General features: G+C 38.7%; 1 long non-coding RNA gene across 1 annotated transcript in view; it reads right to left on the bottom strand.

Annotated features, from left to right (window-relative positions):
* The window catches only part of LOC119874301, a 51,298-nt gene that overhangs the window by 22,383 nt on the left and 5,251 nt on the right, over nt 1–23,664 (bottom strand). Inside the window, exons 2-3 of the long non-coding RNA XR_005367456.1 lie at nt 19,295–19,335; nt 18,770–18,818 (exon numbers count right to left, since the gene is read on the bottom strand). This is a non-coding gene — a long non-coding RNA (uncharacterized LOC119874301). The remainder of the gene's footprint in view (nt 1–18,769; nt 18,819–19,294; nt 19,336–23,664) is intronic.

Here is a 23,664-nt window from a genome sequence, read left to right as displayed (position 1 = left end):
GTGATACTGGTCAAGGCCTTACCCTTGCTAAACTTTAGTCCCTCATCTGGGAAATGGAGATAATAGCAACTATTCAAAATTTCGAGGATTAAAAAAATGATGACTTTACAGTCCCTGCATGGCTCAGCTGGTTGAGCTTCTGACTCTTGATTTCAGCTCAGGTCATGATCTCTGAGTCAGGGTCATGAGACTGAGCCCTGTGTCTGGTCCTGCACTGGGTGTGGAAGCCTACTTGAGATTCTTTCTTTCCCTCTCCCTCTGCCCCCCTTCTCCCTCTCTAAAAATAATAAAAATAAAAAATAAAATAAAATAGACTCTAAAATATGTTGACAGGCTCTGGTACTTACTTAGTGGTTAATACATGGCAGCTAGTCTTCTTAGTATAGGTGCCTCTACCATGTTTATGCCAACCTATTCCTGCCAAGCCCCATGATAATTCCTCAACTTCAATCAACATTGTATTTGTAGCCTTGAACCAGGAGCTTTGCCCTCTATCCTTGTCTAGATGGTCATGATCTTAACCACTCCTCCAGAGATTTTCTGATCCCAATCTCTGTTATAATTCCACATCTTTTGTGAAAGCCTTGCTGCAGTAATAACCATCCTAGTCTTTCATGTCTAATCAGAGTCGTCTGTGCCCTCATGAAAATTATAATCTAGAAGAAGATGAAAGACAGTTACAATCAGAAAAGAAATAGTTGGCAAGCTCAGCTTGGGGTGGTCTGCTCAGAGGCAATGGCATTTAAACTTGACTTTCACACGCAGAGTTAAGAAAACTGTACATCCAGAATGCAGGTAGTAATAATATTAGCAAAGGCGCTAAAGCATAAACACATGAAACATTCCGAAGTAGTAGGTGGTACCATCTGTTTTGTTCAGAAATAGTCTTCTGATTATTTCTTTTGAAAACACAGCCCATATCCTTTATCAGAAACCCTTGGGGTCACATATGTTTTGGAATTCAGATTTTTTCAGATTATAAAAGGAGACTGCAGTTTCACATACTATATATTAAAACATGCCCTATACGCTCTGGGCAACACCTAGTAATCAAACAAAGTAGTATTTCTACAATAAAACACGTGAAGTGACATACGTAAGACATAAATAGCCTTGCATCAGTTCAGACCAGGCTTCGCACACAATGAGTAATAGAAGAACATTCAGTGTTTAGAAATTTTGAAATTTCCGTATTGTGGGTAAATTGTGGACTGGGGTCTGAAGAGGGAGATGCAGCCTGAAAAGTTGGTTGGGAGTATATTATAAGAGGTTTGAATGCCTAGCTCGGGAGTCAACTTTCATGAGAAGCTGATAAGGCATCCTTACAAATAACTTCACACATTGAATTTTTTTAGTCATTTTAAATGTCTTTTTTTGAAAATATAATTGTTGTTTCTACTATATCTTATTACGTGATTTTTTTTAGCTTTTATATTAATGCGTTAATCCATCAATCAAGTCCCTCTTCTTACTCTTCTATGACATGTAACAGAACTAGTCTAAACTGTCACTTAACTATAACTCTTTCTATTCCTACTTTAAACTTTGCATATAGTAAAACTGATGGCTTTCAGTTGACAATTCTGTGAGTTTTAGCACATATAGAAATTGGTACAACCATGACCACAATGAAGATACAGAATATTGCTCCCCAAATCATCATGCAGTGATTATTTTTAGCCGAACATCACCAGGAATCATCCCCTTGTTGCTCCTTCTATCCCTCTGCAATGTAGGAATACTGGCTGTGGATTCCAACTAGAATCCCATAACTGTTGTTGGCCAAGATTCATGTGATCACTACTCCTTTGTTGCAGTGGGTCCCATTATCTGAGGGTTGCTGTCCATTAGGTCATTAGTTTTTCAAAGGTAATGTGAACTGAATTTTTTCAAAAAATTACTCAGAGTATTGATTTCCACTGACTTTTGTGAAATACAAATGCAATTCTATTCAAGTGGAACATACTGTGGAGTTCTTATAACTCCCACATTCGTTTGCACAGACCTTCTCCCATCAGACCTCCTTAAATATGTATCATTTGACTTCAGAAACAGTCTCTACGTTGGAAAAATTTATTTAGACCCAATCCATGCTATTAAATAAAGGCACCACGTTCCTTTAGGATGAATAGATGCTTAATACACACCTTAAGTCATCAGGTAAGTCGGGTAAGTGGCATCTGAAACTGTAGCTACAACACTGACATGTGATTGCTCTGTGGTTTGCCAGCAGAAGAGAAAAACTCAGATATGAAAATACTGAGTTGCTCAATGTGGTGCTTTCGTGGCTTAAGATCCTTATTTGTGCCCCCCCAACTTATTGTGTTCCAGCCTCAGACATTCCAACTCTTTACCAGACTGGTCCATCCTCATGGCTCTTTTCATCACCCTATATAGCACACACCTTAGAAAGTTGCTTAAATATAAACTTTAGAAATGAAGGTGCCCAGCTCAACCTTGTGAAGCTTGGGGAAACAACACCAATGAAGCAAACAAAAACACAACTTAGAACCTCCAGTCAAAAAATAAGATGTGTGAGATTTGGGGAAGATTAAACACTTTTTTCCTTTTTATAAATATGTTCAAGCTTCAGAGTATTCTTTTTTTTTTTCTTTTCTGATGTAGTTAAAAATAACTCAAGGAAGAAAACATTCAGTGAATTTTTGAATTTTTGTGGGAGGGTATGTGAAGGAGCCCTTTCAAGGAAGGACAGCTGAAAGGTAGGCACAGAGTTTGAATGAACTTCTCTCCTGGTAAATTGACAAGGTTTTATTTCCCTAGAGCAGGACAAAATGACACTAGAACTGTACGTTCTCTACCAGTAGAGTTCTTGTCATAGATTTTATATTAACAAAAAGAACACATATTTTATAGGCTGTGAAATTATCCAGTTTTACCTCTACAAGGCAACTGGGAGAGAAGTTTACAGGTGGAGAGGATATCATAAATGAACACTGGACTGGAAACATCACAATTAATTCAATAATTGTTTTTTATGAAGTGCTTGCTGAAATGACTGCTAGATTAAATGAGCCCCAGTAGTGCAGTAGAGTTAGCAATGTCATCTCTAACAGGGGGAAGAATGTAAATCTTATAACAGTTTACAGATGTTTTTTATGGAATATCTCTAATCCAAAAGTTCTGACAAAATGGGGCCACCCTGGTATTGTACAATGACAGTCTCCACACCGCAACAGTTCCGGACAAGTAGCAAATCACCATTAATCCCTTTGGAATTCATTGTAATGACACTAATCATGTCAAACTCATTGGGTATTAATATAAATGTTGTATATAACTCCACAGGAATCCAGAACAAAACTCAAATATCCTGCATCCATTCCCCTGAAAACAACAACAATAAATGGGCTGTGGCCTAGCTATCTGGTTATTGTGAATAAATATGCTGCTCACTATAACATCACTGATTGAATACAATCCATTTATATCAAAATACGTGCCACATGTGAACAAGAAACTGTTAGTAATTCACTGTTTTTCAGTAAGAGCAAATGCCACTTAAGAAAACAAAATGATTCAACATTAATTCTAAGTCCCTTGCTATTATGCCCTCATTTATAAGGCACCAAGAATACTACTTCCGGCAATAATGAATAAATAGCAAAGGTCCTCTCAGTGAAAATCCTGAGAGTGTGAAACAAGAGAGATGCCCTGCTCCTTCAGGGATCAAACTTACCTTGACTCCCAGACGTGTTACTGAGAGGGCATGACCATCCATGGCTGCTATAACAGCAATTCCCTTACAACTTGAAAAATTGTGCCCTGTCCCCTGGGTGCCCTGAGCTTCCCCAGCATGGTGGAGTTGGCTCAGGGCAACCTGGAATAAAAGTGTTCAAAAAGTGGAGAAAAGCCACAGAGAGAAATATAGGGAAAGGAAGCAATTTTCACATATGTGCGTTCAGGAGGCGCAGTATCTCAGAAAAGCCATAATCGGCTGAATCTCTTTTGAGACAGCTTGATTTTGAAAATTACAATTATGCTATGGTCTCCAATCATATTTGCATAGCGATTGCAATTGACAGTCACATTATCACAGCCACCCTCTGTGGAAAAAAAAAATTAAATGCCCGCTACACTGCATGAAGGGGTATCAAGCTGGTGATAGCCAACATTACTAAAGAGAATTCTACGAATTCTTTGATTTAACTCAAATAAGCATTGACTAGAGGCAGCGCTGTATACCACACTAAGCATCTCGACCGAGGCACGGCTCAAATGTATGGATTGATCCTACCTTTGGAAGTATAGAGGAGTATGCTCTAAGAACTCGGACGGAAAAGCATACAGTGGAAGCACCAGCCACAGAAGACAGGCCGAAAGCACTCTATTAGATTGATAAAATGAACTGAAATCTCTGGGTGGACACTTTTGCACTGCACCCGCAATATTATTCTTGATTTGCTAGGAAGAAAGCAATTTATCCTGTCACTTTCTGGGGACTTAGAACTAATTGGCCTTTCATAGTTATGTGATTCTGCAAATGAGCATAAAAGTGAAAGCTGACAAAGATTCAAACAGGAAATCTGAATCTGCCTATTTTCATAAGTATCTTATAATGGTTTGTAGAAAGGGACGAGATTTTGATTAGAATAGCAAATTTCTTCATGCAAAGGGAAGTGCTCCAAATTACCCATCACTGTAACAAACAGAAAGATTGCTCTTCATTCAGGCTCCTGGATGAAAGAAAACAAATGTTCTTTTTCTGACTCCCACCCCCGCTTGGTCCTCGAGATCATCCAGCGCGGTGGGCCAGCATTGTCATCAGTGGGCGTTCCTCAGGGTATGTGACCTCTCAGAGCTCGCCATCTCTTTGTTTCTCTTCCCACCCCAATCCCACTAGAAAGGGCATGCATAATACATCACATCGTGGAGACCGACGAGACAGCGTGTCTACAAATGCAGCAGCAGGAGAAAAGAAATAGAAAGAAAAATAACTGAACCCTCCTACACCCTTAATAGAAAAGAAGCTGGAAAAGATTAAGCTCAACACATTAAAAAAAAAAAAGAAAAGAAAAGAAAAAAAGTCTTCAAAGCCTGAAAAGAATGTTAAGGTATTTTCACAGTGTCTGGCACGGCCGACAGAATGAACAGCATGGAAGGGAAACCAAAGAGAAGCAAACCAGGGCAAACGGAAAGCACCATTTCTCATGCCCAAAATATACACAGTGGATTTGCTGAGGGAGGCAAACAGATCGAGATCATTAATGAAACTGAAGTCCAACGTGGCCAGAAGTCAGTTTTAGACGTTTGGGGCTGGAGCACATTTCTCCTCCCCTACCCTCCCCACCCCTCTCCTTTGATGCCCTCCCCTCTTCTCCTCTCCTTCTCTCTACTAATGACTGACCAACCACCTCTTCTCTCCCTAGCTATCCATGTGACAAAATTCACAGGAAAAGCTGCAGGTCAAGCAGACCAATCTGGGATTTACACATGTGGTTGTGCATTTTGTAGAACTCTGCAGACACTGGGTAAAACTTAGGTTTCAAAAAGGCAACTCTCCTGACTACCAGTCCTTCTGCCGTACTGAGGCACGAAAGCTCCTTTTTTCCCCTGAGCTTGAGCTTTCAAAGTTATTTTCCACTCTGATGATTATAGACAGGTCGACAGACAAAGAAAAAGGGGATTTAAAATAGGCAGTCACTACTAATATGTACTTTGCTCTTTTTGACCAGGAAAAAGGAGCCTAGGTGTCATTGCCATTTCTTAATCATCAATGTCGAAACAAAACAAAACACCGATAGCCTTCTGGAAATGCAGGCACAAACATGCATTTCTGCTGAAGAGACCAGAAGAAAAGAGACAAATCTTGCTCACAAAGTGTCCTGTGATCCTACAGAATTGGGGACAAAAGACAAGGTTTGCAATTGTGAAATTTTGAATTTGTGACAGGTATAATTGAAAAATACAAGGAACATGTTTAGAATAAGTTTGCTGTTATAACATCTATATTCTGAGAACTGATTTTTCAGTCATTGTCTTTCCTTGCAGGACGTTAAGCCCCTGTCAACTCTTCCATGTTCTAAGAAACCTACTTTTCCATTGCTTTCCAGTGTTATATTTCAAATTGCTGGTCTATTAGTGCTGCATCTTTCTTCTTTCACTTTGTATCGGGCTTGCCATATTCAAACATCTAAATTTTGCAAAAAAAAAAAAACAACAAACAAAAAAGAAGAAACCAAAGGTATATATTATCTGGTTTCAGGTTATTGTAGGAACTATTGACCAAGGGCAAGGTGAAGTGCCAATGGCATTAAATTCCAGTGGCAAAAAGGAAAATAATAAAGGGTTACTTTGGTTTATATTTGGTGAATTACTTTCCTTATCACTCGTCTTTCTCTAAATTATTTTATGTACCTTTTAAATGCGTTATTAAAAACATAATGTTTTTAAGTATGACTTTAAAGCACTAGTAACTACTATTTATTGAATGTCTGCTTTGGGCTAAATAGTATACTGTGTGTGTGCTTTACAGAAATAATTTCTCTTATTTGTAAATGTTCTACAGTCTTTGTTATCTGTTGTCTGCTTACACAAAGGAGAAACTTAGGCTCATCAAGATTGTATCTTGGCTAAGGCCACTCCACTAATGAATGGTGGCTGGTATTCAAACCCAAGCTTCTCCAGATCCTAAATTGACAATCTTTTCCCCTATATCATATCATCCTCCCCACCACCAGTTAATGTCTTAGGGAAACGAATTATTCTGCAAAATAAGATATGCATTTTAAGTTAATGGATTTATTTCTTAGAGGAGAAACCACAGAAGGTTTCAGTGACTATCCTCAGATGTGCCATAAATGAGTCAGCAAAGAACCAGAAGGTAGGACAAAGTGCTGGGCCATGGTCTAGAAATAACCCTAAAAGATTTATTGAAGACCTGCAGCACTGGCTTCAGAGATGTAGGGGAGTATGAGATGAGTTATCTGTCAACAAAGAACTTAAATTCTAGAAGGTAAAACTAGCCTAACATGGATATGAAAAAAATAGCATAGATTATAATAATGCCTAATATAGTTGGTCTTGTCAGAGAATAAGAAGATTCATACATTTATAAACTAACACATCTTTAAGCACCAAAAAAAACACTGTTTCTAATACTCAGTGTTTGATAGCATTCTAAACTCTATTACACACTTCCCTGACTTCATAAACATAGCTTATTGCACGTAATTTTTCCTTTCCTTGATGACTTGGGATTGTAACTCTGCATTTCAATCACTGTACTGTGGTGTGGAAGCGTGGTGCCTACAGGAGCCACTGAGTCTTAGAAAGCCACCTGCTTGGATACCAAGTGGCCCCAGGCTTTAGGACCTCCAAAATTTTTCTACTTCTGTATTCTTTCTCCCTGTCAGATGTCACTCCTTGCTTTCACTGATTTTCTTCATTCTAATCTGCTAGTGCCAAGCATGACATGTAAGGCCTTTTGTGACTGCATCTCTGCCTTGTTTATTTAGCTTTATCTCCTAGGGTTTTTTCCTTCTTATTAACACCATTCTCTATAATTATATTTTAGCAATTCAGAAGTCCATTAGTTCCTAAACATAAATATATACTGTTTCACACTTCTATGGTTATGCCTTGAATGTCTTTCCTTTACCTGTCTCCTTAAAAAAAAAAAGTAAAAAACAGCAAGAGCAAATATCCTTATTATTCTTTGAGCGCAAACTTAGAAATATGATTTTCCAGGGGGCGCTTCCTGGTACCATTTCCTGAGTCCAGGGTAATAAGTCATCTGACTTGTTTCTGGGCAACTCTAGCACTGGGTGTATTTTTTAGCTATACTACATAGAGTGGCAGGAGGTTTCTTTATTTATAAATCTGTTCTCTCTACTAAAACTGCAACATCTTTGAAGATTTTACATGCCTAGTGCTTATCTTGTGGTGTGGTATATAGTAGGTGCTCAACAAATGTCTGCTCACCTATTAAATGTCATCTTGATTTTTACACAAATATGTACCTCTCCTCTGGAATCAAATAAATGAGCGCTGAGAGGTTTGCCTTAGTGTTTCAAGGCAAACCTCTGGATGAAGAGTACATGGTTGTTTATAATTAATTGTGTGCTACAGAAAAAGAATACATCACAGTGAATTCTCAGTATAGAAAAAAGTCTCATGTAACAGGGCAGCCACCAGGGAAGGCTGTAGGAAAGAAGCGAAGCATGAATTGTCCCCACCCGACTTCAGTTGATGTACACAGATATCTGGTGCTGCACTGGTGGCAAATGGCTTGTCAGTAAAGTTTATGCAAAGTAAATAGTGATGTATCTCTTTGAAGAGGTTATGCTGCCTTGTCATTCTATTTAAAAAGTGTCCACCATGATGGTAACACTTTTTTTTAATAATAAATTTATTTTTTATTGGTGTTCAATTTGCCAACATACAGAATAACACCCAGTGCTCATCCCGTCAAGTGCCCCCCCCAGTGCCCGTCACCCCTTTCACCCCCACCCCCCCGCCCTCCTCCCCTTCCACCACCCCTAGTTCGTTTCCCAGAGTTAGGAGTCTTCATGTTCTGTCTCCCTTTCTGATATTTCCTACCCATTTCTTCTCCCTTCCCTTCTATTCCCTTTCACTATTATTTACATTCCCCAAATGAATGAGACCATATAATGTTTGTCCTTCTCCGATTGACTCATTTCATTCAGCGTAATACCCTCCAGTTCCATCCACGTTGAAGCAAATGGTGGGTATTTGTCATTTCTAATAGCTGAGTAATATTCCATTGTATACATAGACCACATCTTCTTTATCCATTCATCTTTCGATGGGCACCGAGGCTCCTTCCACAGTTTGGCTATTGTGGCCATTGCTGCTATAAACATCGGGGTGCAGGTGTCCCGGCATTTCATTGCATCTGTATCTTTGGGGTAAATCCCCAACAGTGCAATTGCTGGGTCGTAGGGCAGGTCTATTTTTAACTCTTTGAGGAACCTCCACACGGTTTTCCAGAGTGGCTGCACCAGTTCACATTCCCACCAACAGTGTAAGAGGGTTCCCTTTTCTCCACATCCTCTCCAACATTTGTTGTTTCCTGCCTTGTTAATTTTCCCCATTCTCACTGGTGTGAGGTGGTATCTCATTGTGGTTTTGATTTGTATTTCCCTGATGGCAAGTGATGCAGAGCATTTTCTCATGTGCATGTTGGCCATGTCTATGTCTTCCTCTGTGAGATTTCTCTTCATGTCTTTTGCCCATTTCATGATTGGATTGTTTGTTTCTATGGTGTTGGGTTTAATAAGTTCTTTATAGATCTTGGATACTAGCCCTTTATCTGATACATCATTTGCAAATATCTTCTCCCATTCTGTAGGTTGTCTTTTAGTTTTGTTGACTGTATCCTTTGCTGTGCAAAAGCTTCATCCACATGCAGAAGAATGAAACTCTCTTGCACCATACACAAAGATAAACTCAAAATAGGTGAAAGATCTAAATGTGAGACAAGATTCCATCAAAATCCTAGAGGAGAACACAGGCAACACCCTTTTTGAACTCAGCCACAGTAACTTCTTACAAGATACATCTACGAAGGCAAAAGAAACAAAAGCAAAAATGAACTATTGATGGTAACCCTTTTTGACTTCAGCTGAGTCTTTCAGATTTACTGAGAGGCAGGCCACCAAGTTCACTCAGAGATAAACTGAAGAGAAGTATAAATAAAACCAGCTATGAAGAAAAAAATGTGTTTAGGTCATTTGCAAAAGCTAGAATTTCCACCTGTCATGTCCAATGTGGGGAAGGAAAGGGTTCGGACTCTTTTTTTCCACATAGTCTCATGCCTCTTGTGGTAAGACCAGGACACCAGGAAAGGACTCCTTTTGGCCACCTCACTCCTGAAATGTGTCTAACAGTTAATATTGGACATGGTTCTCTGACCCTGGCCTTGACACCTTGCCAATCTCTCACCTCTAGTCAGTGGTTATCTCTTAGTAAACTGTGTTATTTTTTTCAAAGCTGAAAATTTCCATTTATTTTTCTCAGTAAATTTTCCTTTGGCCCTAGATTTTGCAATATTGCGAAATAAACCAGTGCCCATTAAGGCAGTGCCCCCAAAGGTTTAAGAAGTACAGGAGGAGGGATAGAAAGATTTGGGTTTTTTTTTAATCTAAACTCAACTCCAGTTGTCTTATTTGATGCAATTTTCTGTTAAAATATGCAGCACTAGAAGAAGCATTTCATGACACGGAAACCTCAGAAAAACAAAAGTTACAAACTGAAAAGCCGTTCATCAAAAAGGACAGTCAAAAAGTCCGGCGTAGCAGGTTATAAATGAATTTCCATCAGTACAGGCACAAACATAGAAACCACTTATGTAAAACACAAACCCAAAGCAGGAGACCTTGGAATTGCATGTTACAATACTCAGAGCAATTTGTTTTATGTATGTATGCCAATGTGTCAGATAGAATGAAGCCACAACCCGTACTTCTAAGTGATCCATTTCATAAAGCCATGCTACTTAGGATCCTAATGCCTTTTTTCTTTTAATCTTTTTATAAGATAATTTCCCCTGTGTTGAATGGCAAGACTTGATTTAACATTTTGTTTACTTTATCCCATTTTAGTGATACATTAGCACCGTGTTGTGGACTTGCTGGGGCTTTCATTCGGAACAAACGGCAAAATGTTCTTATTTTAAGCCTCTCACCTTCAAATTCCTTTTCTACATTTCCTTTGCTTTGCTTTTCCGACGGAACGACTCTCCACGCCTTCTTGATCAAGACAGACAACCTAATGGCTGAGTGGGCTTTAATTTCTACGCTTCTGGCATTCAAACTTGATTTGCATTGTCATATGGAATTATTTGGTATTCAGTATAAAACACTTTCTCTTTCTCTCTCTTTTCCTTCCCTTTTCTAGACAACCAACCGCTGGGAAATTATTGTCAAAGTCTTAAAATGATTTCCCAATGATTGCTTGTTAGTACAATACAATTTCTTTCTCAGTCCTGGTCCCTCTTCAGCTCTCTTGTGGGGCCCAGTGAATCCCCCTGCGCCTGCAGCGCACACACAGCAGACACACTCCAAATGTGTGGGTCTCTCTACTCCTCTCTGCAGTAGTACTTAGGGATATCTCGGTGAGTGAACAAGAGACAAGGAGGTGGGTGTAAAAAGATAAAGTAAGCGAAGAAGGATATGAATCAAGAAAAAGATGATTCTTCACAGATTTTATAAGGGCTTTCTTTATTGGTAAGGATTAACCACAAACATTCAGTTCGACCTCTCTTGAGTGTCTACTCTGTTCAAGAACATGTGACTTTGGAGGATAGAAGAAAGCAAATGGCACTCTCGCCTTCAAGATTCTCAAAGTGCAGTCACAAGGATGGATATGTGAGCAACCAGCTGTTATTTGAAGAAGACTGTTACGGGATATACATAAAAATGGGCTAAAATGAGCCCAATGGGATCACAGGCTCGTGGTAGTTCATTCTGATTAGAGGACAAAGATGGAGGGGGCATGTCAGTGCTTGTCCCGTTTCCATAGGTGGAAGAGTTCAGGAAGGGAAGGAGAAGGTGGACAGATCAAAAAGAGAGAGGAAGAAATTATCTGGAGGTGAAAAAGAGAAATGGGAATAGAAAAAAAGAAAAAAAAAAGGAACAAAATGGCAAGAAATAGGGCCAGATTTAATTTCCAGAGAATTAACCTGGGAAATACTTATAACTCAGGAGGCTATGAATCTAAGGACTTTCTTTTAAATGCCAAAGGCATAAACTAATCTATTTAATTAGAAAAATATGCTTGTATTGCACTCTGAATAATTTCCCAGAGGAAAACTTGTTTCTTTTACAGTTAAAGTTTTTGTTTAAAGCCTCCCCCACCCCCCATTCCCCTTGCTCTACCGCAGAGCCTACACCTCTTAAGCAGGTGCTCACTCCTAAGTAATTATTGTCAACCGGGATGTGAATATGACCCTTCCAAGATCTCACATTTGTTTTTTGGGTACTGAAATAGAAACACATTAACCTAGATATACCTGAGCCCTCCAGCAGGCACTTTATAATATGAAAGAAAAAAATAAAAACTCAAAAGGCATTTCTTCAATGACTCCCCAAATCTTCACAATAGCAAATAATTCAATAGAATAATACAATAGACTTTAATATCTTACAAGGTAGTGAAAATATTCAAAATAAAGCAGAACATCCCCAGCCAATTCACCATCCTCTTTCAATAAGGTTGTAGATTCTAAGAATATTCTCTCCTATAGCAATAAGGCAAGGTGCTTAGTCTTTCTGAAACCTTTATTAAGAGAGAAATAAATTCAGGTAGCCTATAGATTGAAACAAGATAAAGTCCATTTTACATGCCACACAGTCAGGGATGCACCTAAAAATTTAAATGTTTTATCACACTTTTGCTGAGTAAAGAAATTCAAGCATATTAATTGAACTAGCACAACAATTAATTTAAATAAGATGAAAATGCTCCAAATATACTTCTTGCATTTTTGATGAAAAAGATTAAAAGGATACTCAATTCTGATCTATTCCCACCTACTTTGATATAATAAGCATCAAATTGAGAATGATACACTCAAAATAAAAACCCTTGAGGTGCCTAAGGGGCTCAGTCGGTGAAGGATCCAACTTATTTTTCAGCTCAGGTCACCATCTAAGGATCCTGAGACGGAGCTCCATATTGGCCTCACTCTGGACTGGGAGCCTGCTTAGGATTCTTTCTCTCCCTCTCCCTCCACCCCTCCCCCACCACACACATGCTCCCTCTCTCTTTCTCAAATAGATCAATCGATCAATCAATCAATCAATCAGAGATCCTTACCTAAGAATGAAGCAAAAGTATACTGAAGGGTGTAACAGATAGAAAAGGAAAAGAGGGACACTGCTGAAACCTCGCAAATACTAACACTTTATAATTGAAACAACATATTTTTAAATCTTTGTAGTAGTTCTAGGGAAAATAGTAAGTTTCAAAACCAGATTAACTCATATTTTCCCTTCCTTTAATTCTAAAAACAGAAATGGCTATTCTTGGGACATAGTGCAATGTGCTCTAAAATGTAATGTGCTTTTGGGCCCGAGGAACTTTATTACCTGGAGACTTTGTGTCCAGAGTCAACCCTCTAACATTATTAAACACTGTGACCAACAATTCATTTCAAGGAGTTTCCTCACATCCAAGTGACCAGAATTTGAACCTGTGTTTGGGTGGCTAAAGGCAACATATTTCACTATAAGTAAAGAACGGGGTTTAAATCTCAAGGAAGGATTTCTTAACATCTATTTTTGCACTGAATATTAAATACACTTAGCATACTTTTATGAACAACCATGACTTACGGTTTTAGAAACATGTGCATGTAATTGTTCTGTTTTATAGGTTATTTGAATGCATACACCATAATTCTTTACACAGTCTGTATACATATGTGTAACTCAAAAACTCAATGAATATATTTCTCTAGGTTAACAAAGGTGTGATGAAAGCTTTATTTTTATTTGCCTTTGCTATTATTTACTGCTTCGCCCAAACCATAAAACCATTCTTACAACTAACAACGAGATCTGTTAAAATGATCTTACCCTAGGAATTATACAAACACGACTTGCAAGTTATTTTTATATCAAATCAACTCCAGTTTGACATGGTTTCCTCAATCACTAAAAGGCATGCTACGCTCACATAAAAGGATTGATATCCCACAAACGTGCTGCCGTGTGTTTTTTCCTGGAAAACTCAGAATAGGATCTGTCAGGTATATCCGCTAGTGTAACAAACATGTCACCCAGATTTGCATTGGGAATTAAAACATTCTGTAGCCTGACAAAAGGCTATGTGTTTCTAGCAACCGTGACGAAAAGAAGGCATTGCAATACCTAGATGTTGTGAGTTAAAAGTCCCTCATCAGACAGCTTGAAAAAGCACTGTAATCCCATGATGGAGCTTCCCTGAGTGGCAAGCCGAGCTCTGCAGAGCCGCCGCTGCATCCGCAGGCCAGTCATCCAGGCAAGTCTAATTCCATCTCCTGCAAACCCGACATTGTCTTTTATTCTTGCGTTCACATACCAGTTATATCAGAACCACAAAGGTAGGAAAATGTATGTGTAGAAGGTGAGAAATGTCACTGATATTAAAAATCCAACCCACATTTTCTCTAGTGTCAAATGCGGAACAGTAATACAGTATTTATAGAAAAATACTAGAATCACAGTGCAATAAGCAAATGATGCTAATAAACTTACAGGACAAGACCATAAAATTTATCCCCATTATTTTAATAAAAAGGATGGCACTGCTAGTGTGAGTGAGGCACCAGAGCTAGGAATATCTCCATTTATATTCCACGTTCTTCACAATCTGCCTTAAATAGTTTCACTACATTACCCCGTTTCTTAGTTTCAAAAGAATGCCCAGAAGATATTTCTAACAATATTTTGTACACCTCGAAATGGGTCTGCACAGTTTTTAATCAGAGATGTGTGACAACTGAAAAAAAAATTCTCTTCTGCATAAAATAGAAGAAATACTGTAATCAATACAATTTGGTTTGAAATGCCACAGGCTACACTTGTTTTTCAGGTATTAATGGAAAACAGGCATCAACTTATTAGCAGTTCCATAGGGCAGTATTTTAGAAATATTTCCTATCACTTAACTCTGCGCGTAATTCAGTTGTGTCATTAGCTCCACAAGCAAGGCTTTTCTGTAAGAAAGATGTGACATAAACCAAATAAAGTGCTCATCACAAATGAATATGTTTAACTTGTACAAATAAAAAACAGATTGCCTGGCAAACGTTCTAATAACTTTATGCTTTAAAGTGCAACGCCTATTAAAATTATTTATTAGAAGTGTTCTTTTTATTGACTAAGTATAACTGACATGCTGATTCAATTCTGATACATGAAATACCGTCCCACCTACATATCTCTACTTCAACATGATGAAGGGCAATGAACCACATTCATCATCAAGAAATATTAGTACTCACATTCTTCAATTTCTGTGAGACAAAAAAAAAAAATACAAATCAGAAAGTGACATAGACTACCACTATCAAGCTGCAATTTAGCCCGTTTTTTTTTTTTTCTTGGCCATCTTATTATACAGTACTACTTTTTTCATTCCTTCACTTATTTCAATTGTGCTGATATGCTAAGGACATAAGCACATCTTTAAGAATCAGAAGCAGGCATAATTAGATTCTACACCAACAAACAGAACCTGAATGCATTCTTCACACCAGAAGCTTACCTTCATGCATCTGATCCTCCCCTCCAACACAGGGGCTTGAACTTTATCGTCCCATATCCAGACAAGTAAAATGAGACCAAGGAATTAAGTAACACATTCCAGTCACATAGCAAATAGTGTCACAGGCAGGATTTGACCACAGATGTGACTGAAGCCAAATTTTATTGGTTAATCCTGTTAGCATTAGCAATGCTATAATTAATTCTGTTCACTATCTTTCTCCAAAATATAAGTAATGTGAAACGTGGCTTACAAATTAACATCCCTTGATCTCCAACGAAATGGCTTCTTCTGTTTTCTCCCTACTAAATATACAAAACCCAAAAGTGCACTCCAAGACACCATGGCCTTGAGAGCGCTCATCAAGGCATCTGTGACTCAGTCCTGGCCCTTCCGTGGAGTGAAGGGAGGGGTCAAAACACCCTGGAGCCCCATCCCGTCTGAGGAAGCACCATTTTGCATTTAGCCTGATCAGAGGGGACACCTTTTTGCAATACACACTAAGTCACCATCTTAAAAGCCATTGCCCCAAGTGCCATCAATACATTTGTATTATTTTCTAGAACGGGATGTAGGAATTTATTAGACATTTTCTTTTCTTTCTGATATCCAGTTTCCTTTCAGTCAGAACAGACATTAAATATAGGACATGGTGAAGTCCTATTGCTAGACTAGGGTCTGGAGAGAGGTGATTCAGTTTAGTCAACTTAATTCAACACTCACTTATTGATGGGAGTTACCCAACTGATGGGTCTTTGAAGGAGGAGGTGTTCTCAGGATCTTTATGGAAAAAGATGACTGGAAAGATGAATAGTGAATTGTCATATAGGAGCAGAGAATGAACTGAGAAGTGTTAAGAGCTGCTACATCTTGTCTTGGGATATCATTCTTTTTCTCTCAGGGAGACATGATGTGTAAGGAAGACGTCCAAGCAAGGTTTGAAGGAGGAGCAGAAAGTGAAATATGTAGGCGCATGCTAACATTGCTCGTACCTTTTGCTTCTGTAATGATTTTTTAAAGTATAAAAATGCTGGTGTGTCAAATATATATTCAGTGTTCAAGAATACAAATAGAAAATTAACTACAAAAGGCACACTTTGGCTAAATTCAGCTTTTTTTTTTTTTACAGTTTTGCCTAAATTCTCTCACTCATAAGTAGTAAATACCTACACTAGGTTTGTACAACCTCAATCTGAAAGTCATTTTCTTACTTTCTAGCTTTAGTGAATTTGGTCCTGTAATTTACCCTCTTTGAGTTTTGATTTTTTTTCCATCTCTCTCTTTTTTTTTTACTTATTTTTTAATAAGTCTTTTTTTAAAATTTTATTTATTTATGATAGTCACACACACAGAGAGAGAGAGAGAGAGAGGCAGAGACACAGGCAGAGGGAGAAGCAGGCTCCATGCAGGGAGCCGGACATGTGGGACTCGATCCCGGGTCTCCAGGATCGCGCCCTGGGCCAAAGGCAGGCACTAAACTGCTGAGCCACCCAGGGATCCCTTTTTTTCTCTTACGTGAAAATTATACCTATAATAGGATTTCTGTAAGGATTAAATGAGGTAAAGTATGCAAAAGCCTTCATACAAGGTCTAGCATTTAATGAGCTCTTAATAATTGGTGGGCATGACTAACTTTCGGTTTATTGGCTGGTCTGCTTGTTCTATGGAAAACATAATGTGTCTAAAATGCCTGCAAGAAATCTGACTGTACAATATTTTAAATCAGTAAACTTAGTTTGATTTCTAGTTTCCTCGAGTAAACTTTCTTGTCATTTACATGGCAAATTTATTTCTAATAAATGCAAAGAGGAAGCTGCCACCTAAAGCTCTTAGAGCTGATGAATGGAACAAAAAGAGGACATTTTCCTAATGTTAGTACATAATTGCTCTTGCTTAAAATTGTTCCCTTCAGTTTCAAACTTTGCCTGAGAAGTATCAAAGGCTATCATGTTAGGCCAAGATTTTGTACTAATTGTATATTCCATTCTTTAAAAAGCCCTACTATGAGAGGAAAAAGCGGTAGGATTTTTATAAAACAATCACAATAAATTTCCTCCTGCCTTCTTTCTCCCTCAGTGAAAATGAGAAACAGTATCATTAGAGGAAGACAAGAGGCAGGATTCATAGATAGACTGGCTCTGAAGAACAAAAGATAGCTAACAGTTAGAGATAATTCAAACAGTGGGCTTTGATGTTCTTTTTTAGCTCTCCTATTAAGTACTTCCTCTTTTTGTGCATTCCAGTTGTACCAAATATGAAAAGCCCATATACAAAAGAAACAATAAAATGCGTGTTAATCTAATAACAGAATGTCAAGAACAGAAAACCTCCCCTACACAGTGTAATTGAGATTGCCTACACCACAGACAGTTTATGATCAGAAACCTTGGGGAAAAAAGCCATCAATAGAAATAATGTTTCTACTGTGAGCTCATGGTCACAGCAAGGCTACAAGACCAGGGACATAAAGCCCTATTAATTGTACTTCCCAGGGGTCACCAAACATCTCTGTTTGCCTGCAAGAGCCCCGATTTATACCTTTTATCCAGTGTAATTATTAATAGAGTACCTTTAACTCCTTTAACTCCAAGTGTCCCACTTTGGACAATAAATTATATAGTTGTCCTAGGCTTACCCGTACTCCCTTTCACTTCCTTCTCCTTCTCAAAAAAAAAAAAAAAAAATTAAAAATTAAAAAATAAGACTAAGGGCAAGCTATTTTAACTCTTCAGGTTATGTGAAAGGGGAAGAAAAAAGTTACCCTGTTTTCTAAGCTCAGCTATTCATTTGACTACCTTTCATTTTCTTACAGCAAGGACGATTTCTAGTCTGAATTGAATTTGACATGATCCCATTCACCCACAAAATATTTTGGGCAGCACCACCCCTGCCTTTCTCCACTACCCTCTCTCTCTTATGAATTTCTGCCTGACTCTACGGCACAATGTTGAGTCTGCTTATTGAATTCTATTTGAAATTTTCAAGGAATTATATCTCACATGAGGACTCCTTAATATAATTGCTGTTTCTTTAAAAAAAAAAAATCAAATGTTCAACTTAGGTTATATAGCCAAGAATAGCAGCTCATATCAGCTGCAAGAAAGACTGAGCACCTTACAGCAAGAGCCCCTTAATCAAAAAGCAATCTTTTGGGATGAGTTAGTAGTACTTTGCCTCCAGCACTAACCAGATCCCCTACTTTCATTGTATATTTCCACAGGAGTCTAATGATGAAATATATTAGATCTTCTCATAGGTGAAGTAGAAACACACTTAAAGCATTGCCTTCTACGGGTGGCACAGGGCTTCTAAAAACAGGGAGCGGGGGAGGTCAGCAGCAATAACTGCATCCGAACCAACAATGAATTCCACAAGCAAAAGCCGTGACAAAGAAGTGGGGAAATTCCCCCCTCTCATAGGAAGATTCATGGGATATTCATGATGTGTAATACCGCAAAGGAGAGAAACACAGAACACTTTGGTTTTGTAATGAGCGGGGCTGGTGGTACAAAGTTTCATTTAAAAATAAAAGGCTTACCTTTGAGTCAGGAGGATGTCCCAGAACTTTATCCAGAAAAGCTTCACAGCTGCAAAGAAAAAAAATAGAATTCATTTGAGGAAAAATATTCTGGTACGGGAAAATAAAGATTTACATTTATCCAGTGGGCTTTATCTACTCTAGATCTACAAAAAAACAAGCATTCGATAGTGGGTAAGAATATAGAAGGTTATGGGTCCTCATCATTTGCACACAGAGGGCATGGATTGCATTTAATTGCATTATTTTATTTGTCTTTTATTTATTTTCACATATGCATATAACTTCGCATATTCATACACATACAGACACACAGAAATGTTTGCTTCCTTGTAGCATCACAGCTTTACATACACACACATACACAGCAGCACCTTCACACACGTCAAGGCTTAGGAGCATGTGTGGTAGGCACAGTATCTCTCTTCCTCAAATTGTGGTCTTAGAAACCACCCCCCAGCCACCCCCAATATGGTGGGGCCCTAAGAATAGGATAGGAGGTAATATCTTAAATTTTTGTTGTACCTTCAAAACAGCTGCAGAGTCCTTTCTGTTCTGCAAGTAGCCTAAAGTCAAACAGATAAAAATAAATCATGAATCAGGGTAAAAGGCTATAAATATGCTATATTTGTTTTTTTTCTGTCGGTTTTGTTTTTGTTTGTCTTGTTTTTAACCTTCACTGATTTGGGGGAAGTAATTAAGTGTTTTGGCATAAAAGATCTCCTGCTGGGTGATAGGCTACATGGGGAAGGGAAATTAGACAAAAGGTATTGAGTAATAACCACAAATGACTTTATAGCCCATTCTGTTTGAATGTCAATAGAATTTGAAAGCAAGATTTGCAGAAGATAATCAGCAATGACTCCCCCAAGTATAATCAGGAATTGACTATAATCAGCCATTTGCAAACTCTTACCTGCCACTATGATTTCTTATCCTACTGGGAAAAAATGGCATGGTGACCCAAAAGCTCAAAATTACGAATGGCAGAAATTTCCAAATATAAAAGCCATTCACTATCTTTCCAGAACTTATCAGCATTGAATTAATTTGGCAGATTCTTAATGACTTTGCCAAGTGATGAAGTATGCATCACATAACATTGTGTGTGCTATTATGAGCTGCTTTGAAGCTTTTAAGTCTTCAAACGGTGAAGGGAAGGTGATAAAACAAATAAATATAACAATACATTGTTCAAATAATGGCTGTATAAATAAAAATTATATTGTAAAAAAATAAAGAAAAACCCATAACTTGAAATACACCAAAAATATATAGTCTCTCATGTTAAACACTGCCCAAGAAGATGAAACCTGTGTTTGGATTTGTTCTTTAATAGTGAAATATTCAGCTAGGTGAACAAATTGAAAGAGAAACTGATAAGAAACAATAATTGTTTTATACAATATTAATTCAGTTACAATGACTTTCACCCGCATACCTAGGCTAATGAACTTAATCAAACAAGGCACTGCTGAAAATGGACTAATGGGCTTAAAATGAAAAAACCCCTGCCTTCCAAATTTAGATATGGATTTTTTTAAAGGGTCTTATTTTTGTTTCAAATTTTAATCTTTAAGAAAAGAGGAGATTCCCTGGATGGCTCAGTGGTTTAGTGCCTGCCTTCGGCCCAGGGTGCGATGCTGGAGTCCCAGGATCGAGTCCTGCATCGGGCTCCCTGCATGGAGCCTGCTTCTCCCTCTGCCTGTGTCTCTGCCTTTCTCTCTCTGTGTCTCTCATGAATAAATAAATGTAATCTTAAAAAAAAAGAAAAGATGTCACCATCTATCAGAAATCATATTTCTCAAGGGAGACAGACTATATATAATCAATGTGTCTAAATAACAGGTAAAAAAAATTCAGTCAATGATAGATTTTTTTTTTTTTTAATGTAGTCACTTCACTCACATGATATTTACCACATTACAATTCCTGGTCATGCTGAGCATTAGGAAACCCTGAGTAAGCCACGTCGATGGTTATTAAGATACTATGCTAAAGAAAAATATTTCCCAACAGGAGGTACTAATTAGATAGCCAACAGCATATAAAAAGCATCAAAATGAGAAATAATAAAAAGACAGCAATTGTGTCCAGGCTGGATGCTCCTATTTAGCAGCTGAAACATCACTGAGATACTATGATCTCTTCCTTAAATGTCCAGGGGTTTAAGCTGTTAACGGATATAATTCCAAATTTTATTCAATATAATTCGACAAATACCTATCGTGCATCTAAAATGTGCCAGAGGAATTAAAATATTCAGAGGAATCTAAAAGAGATCAATTCTAAAACGAGAGGAGTCACCCAAGCCAGGGCTTCCAGATATTTGGAAATAGGAACCATCAGGAACAAAAATATATAAATATTTTATTAAAAAGCATTCATTGATTTTTAATTACAAGCCATCTTTTAGCATTAAATTAAAAATTATTGATAAATGTAGAAATTTTCTAAATGCCACACTATTTTGAACTTTCACTGGGGACCAGAGATTCTCCTAGCAAAAAAAATAAATCTCCTGAGGAAAAAATCCCCTTAGCTAGCCATGTTTGTTCTTTCTTATTACCCCGAAAGGTGCACGGTTTGCCGAATCTTGTGCACCCTTCTTTCTGTTCATATGGCTAAAAGCAGCCTCTCATCAGTTTCCACAGTGACTCAAGGAGTGAAATGGGTTTCCTCCAGACATTCCACTTTGTTTCCATTCCCAACTCTTTGGGCAAAGCGTTGTCTAGAAACTGAGTCAGGGAAGCTGGAATGTTAGGGTATGGGAGGGTTAAGTTAGGGAGGGATGATCCTGTTCCCCTGCTAACATTTTGTGCCCTGTGGTCCTGCATTTTTTCTCGTTTTTTTTCTTCTCTGACACCTTCATTCTGGAGTGTGTTCTTTACAAGATTCCCACTGTGTCTGTACCGATCTGGAGGACTGGCTCACAGAGCTGTTAGAGTTTCATCTCTATGAAAGACCAAGACACAGTGTTGAGAACAAATTTATCCTTGGAAAGGGAGCATCAAACCACACAAATGATGTCCAAAGACAATGCTTCAGGATCAGAAGTCAGGCTTCCTCCCTCCCACACCCCTTGGGTTTTCTCCTGATTTCAAGCAGGAGGAGATTCCACTGGCCAGACACTGCTAGATTCCAAATAGAAAACAGCTACTGGAAAACTCAGAGAGTGATTTTCCTTGGGGAGAAATCCCAGCACACAGCTTCTCTGATGGTGGCACAGGCAGCAGATGGCAGCGTGAGCAGGGGTGGGAAGTCATCATTCAGAATCAGCAAATCAGCTTTGCAGCAGGTGCGAGCACAGAATAAAGTGGTAGGATTGGTGGGAGCAGCAATCCGGTTCCACAGAGCAGCCTTTATTCGGTGCCAAGGCTCACTCAATACCCCAGTGTCCGTGAGCTTCTAGATCAGAGAGAGATGGTGGCTTCTGTGGGTCCCAGACGTAAAAGCACTAGCGCTGGAGGCACAGCCATAGTGACAGCTCCCTCTACCGACTTGGGCAGTGACAGTTCAGGGGCTTTGCGGACCAGCAGTCAGAAGTCCCTCATTAATACTGCATGCCTTTGCCTCGTCCAAGGATCCTTGCCCACTCTCCTTCCTCTGGGTTGGATTTGCCTCCCATATTGTTTAATAGTGCCAAGAACATCTCTCATCATACTCTATCTTAATTGTTTAACATATCTCCATTGTTTAACTTTGCTTGTTCAAGTTAGGGGTGCTACCTGGAGACACCTGTGCTTAGCACACCTGCCACTCTATAGTAGACAGATGCTTGTTGAGTGAATCGATGACTTAACAAACAAAAGCCCAACTTGTTCCAGAAAACATCTCCACTTACACAGGAAGGTAGGCCACCTAATTCCATGTCTTTACCAGCCATGAGCTTTTGGACTTCTCAGAGGAGAGAGTGGAATTCAGGATTTGGGAATGGAGAAGACTGGGGGGAAAAAACCTACATTGCATCTTCCCTGGACCTGATTTGCCCCTGTTTTGATGAAGATTTTTATCTTCTTTGTCTAAGCCTGTGAAAGGGAGGGAAGAGAGCCTGCAGGATGTCAATATGGAGGTATCAGCAGAGATACAAGAAGGTGCATAAAAGGGCCAACTCTGGTTAGCTGAGTTTCCCCAACAGCCTACAGCCCATGGTGTGATGTGTTTTTTTGGCTCAGGAGGGAGACAGTCACCTCAATGTTTGGAGAATTTTCTCTAGGTAAATATTTATTCTAGATTTGGAAAGCAGTTAAGCATCACCACATTCTCATGAACATGTTTTCCCATTTTGAAAAAATAAACACTCTCACACAAGGCTGTAGGATACCCCATCCTGCTGGGGCTGCAACCAGATTGACTTCAGTTTCCCTCACAGACCACTAACCAAATATATGACCCATGCCACTTTTTAAACCGCACCGCGTTAAATTATTTGGCAGGACTACATCAAACATGAAATTTGTATCTCTGTCTCATTAAGAATGATAATAATTATACATCTGCCCATAATGATAAATTATTACATCAAATGCGAAGGATCGGTCTGCCTAATACTATAGGAGACACTGGCTTTGCTGAACATTCTGATATTCAAAAACTTGAAACGGCATGAGTATCACTGAAGTTCTTGGCAGAGGGGAGATAGCAGCAAAAGTAGAAAATCTTGGCCTGCTTTTCACATGTTGGGGTGGAGGGTTGCAGAGAGTTTGTGAGGGTACTGAGGCGAGGTTCTCGACAAAAGACTGCAAATAACAGCAATCCATCAAAGACTGTGGCTTATGCTGCTTTGTTTCTTTAACCACCCTCACGTAGGGAGCTTAGTGCAATTTCTTCAGGCATAAAGATAATGCAGTATGACCGGAAGAGTGTCTGATTTGGATGGACTGAAATCAAAGCCC

Source organism: Canis lupus, chromosome 12, assembly GCF_011100685.1.
Source record: "Canis lupus familiaris isolate Mischka breed German Shepherd chromosome 12, alternate assembly UU_Cfam_GSD_1.0, whole genome shotgun sequence".
NCBI lineage: Eukaryota > Metazoa > Chordata > Mammalia > Carnivora > Canidae > Canis > Canis lupus.
The sequence above is the reverse complement of the archived record's forward strand: the minus strand, read 5'-3'. Positions and strand labels throughout refer to the sequence as shown.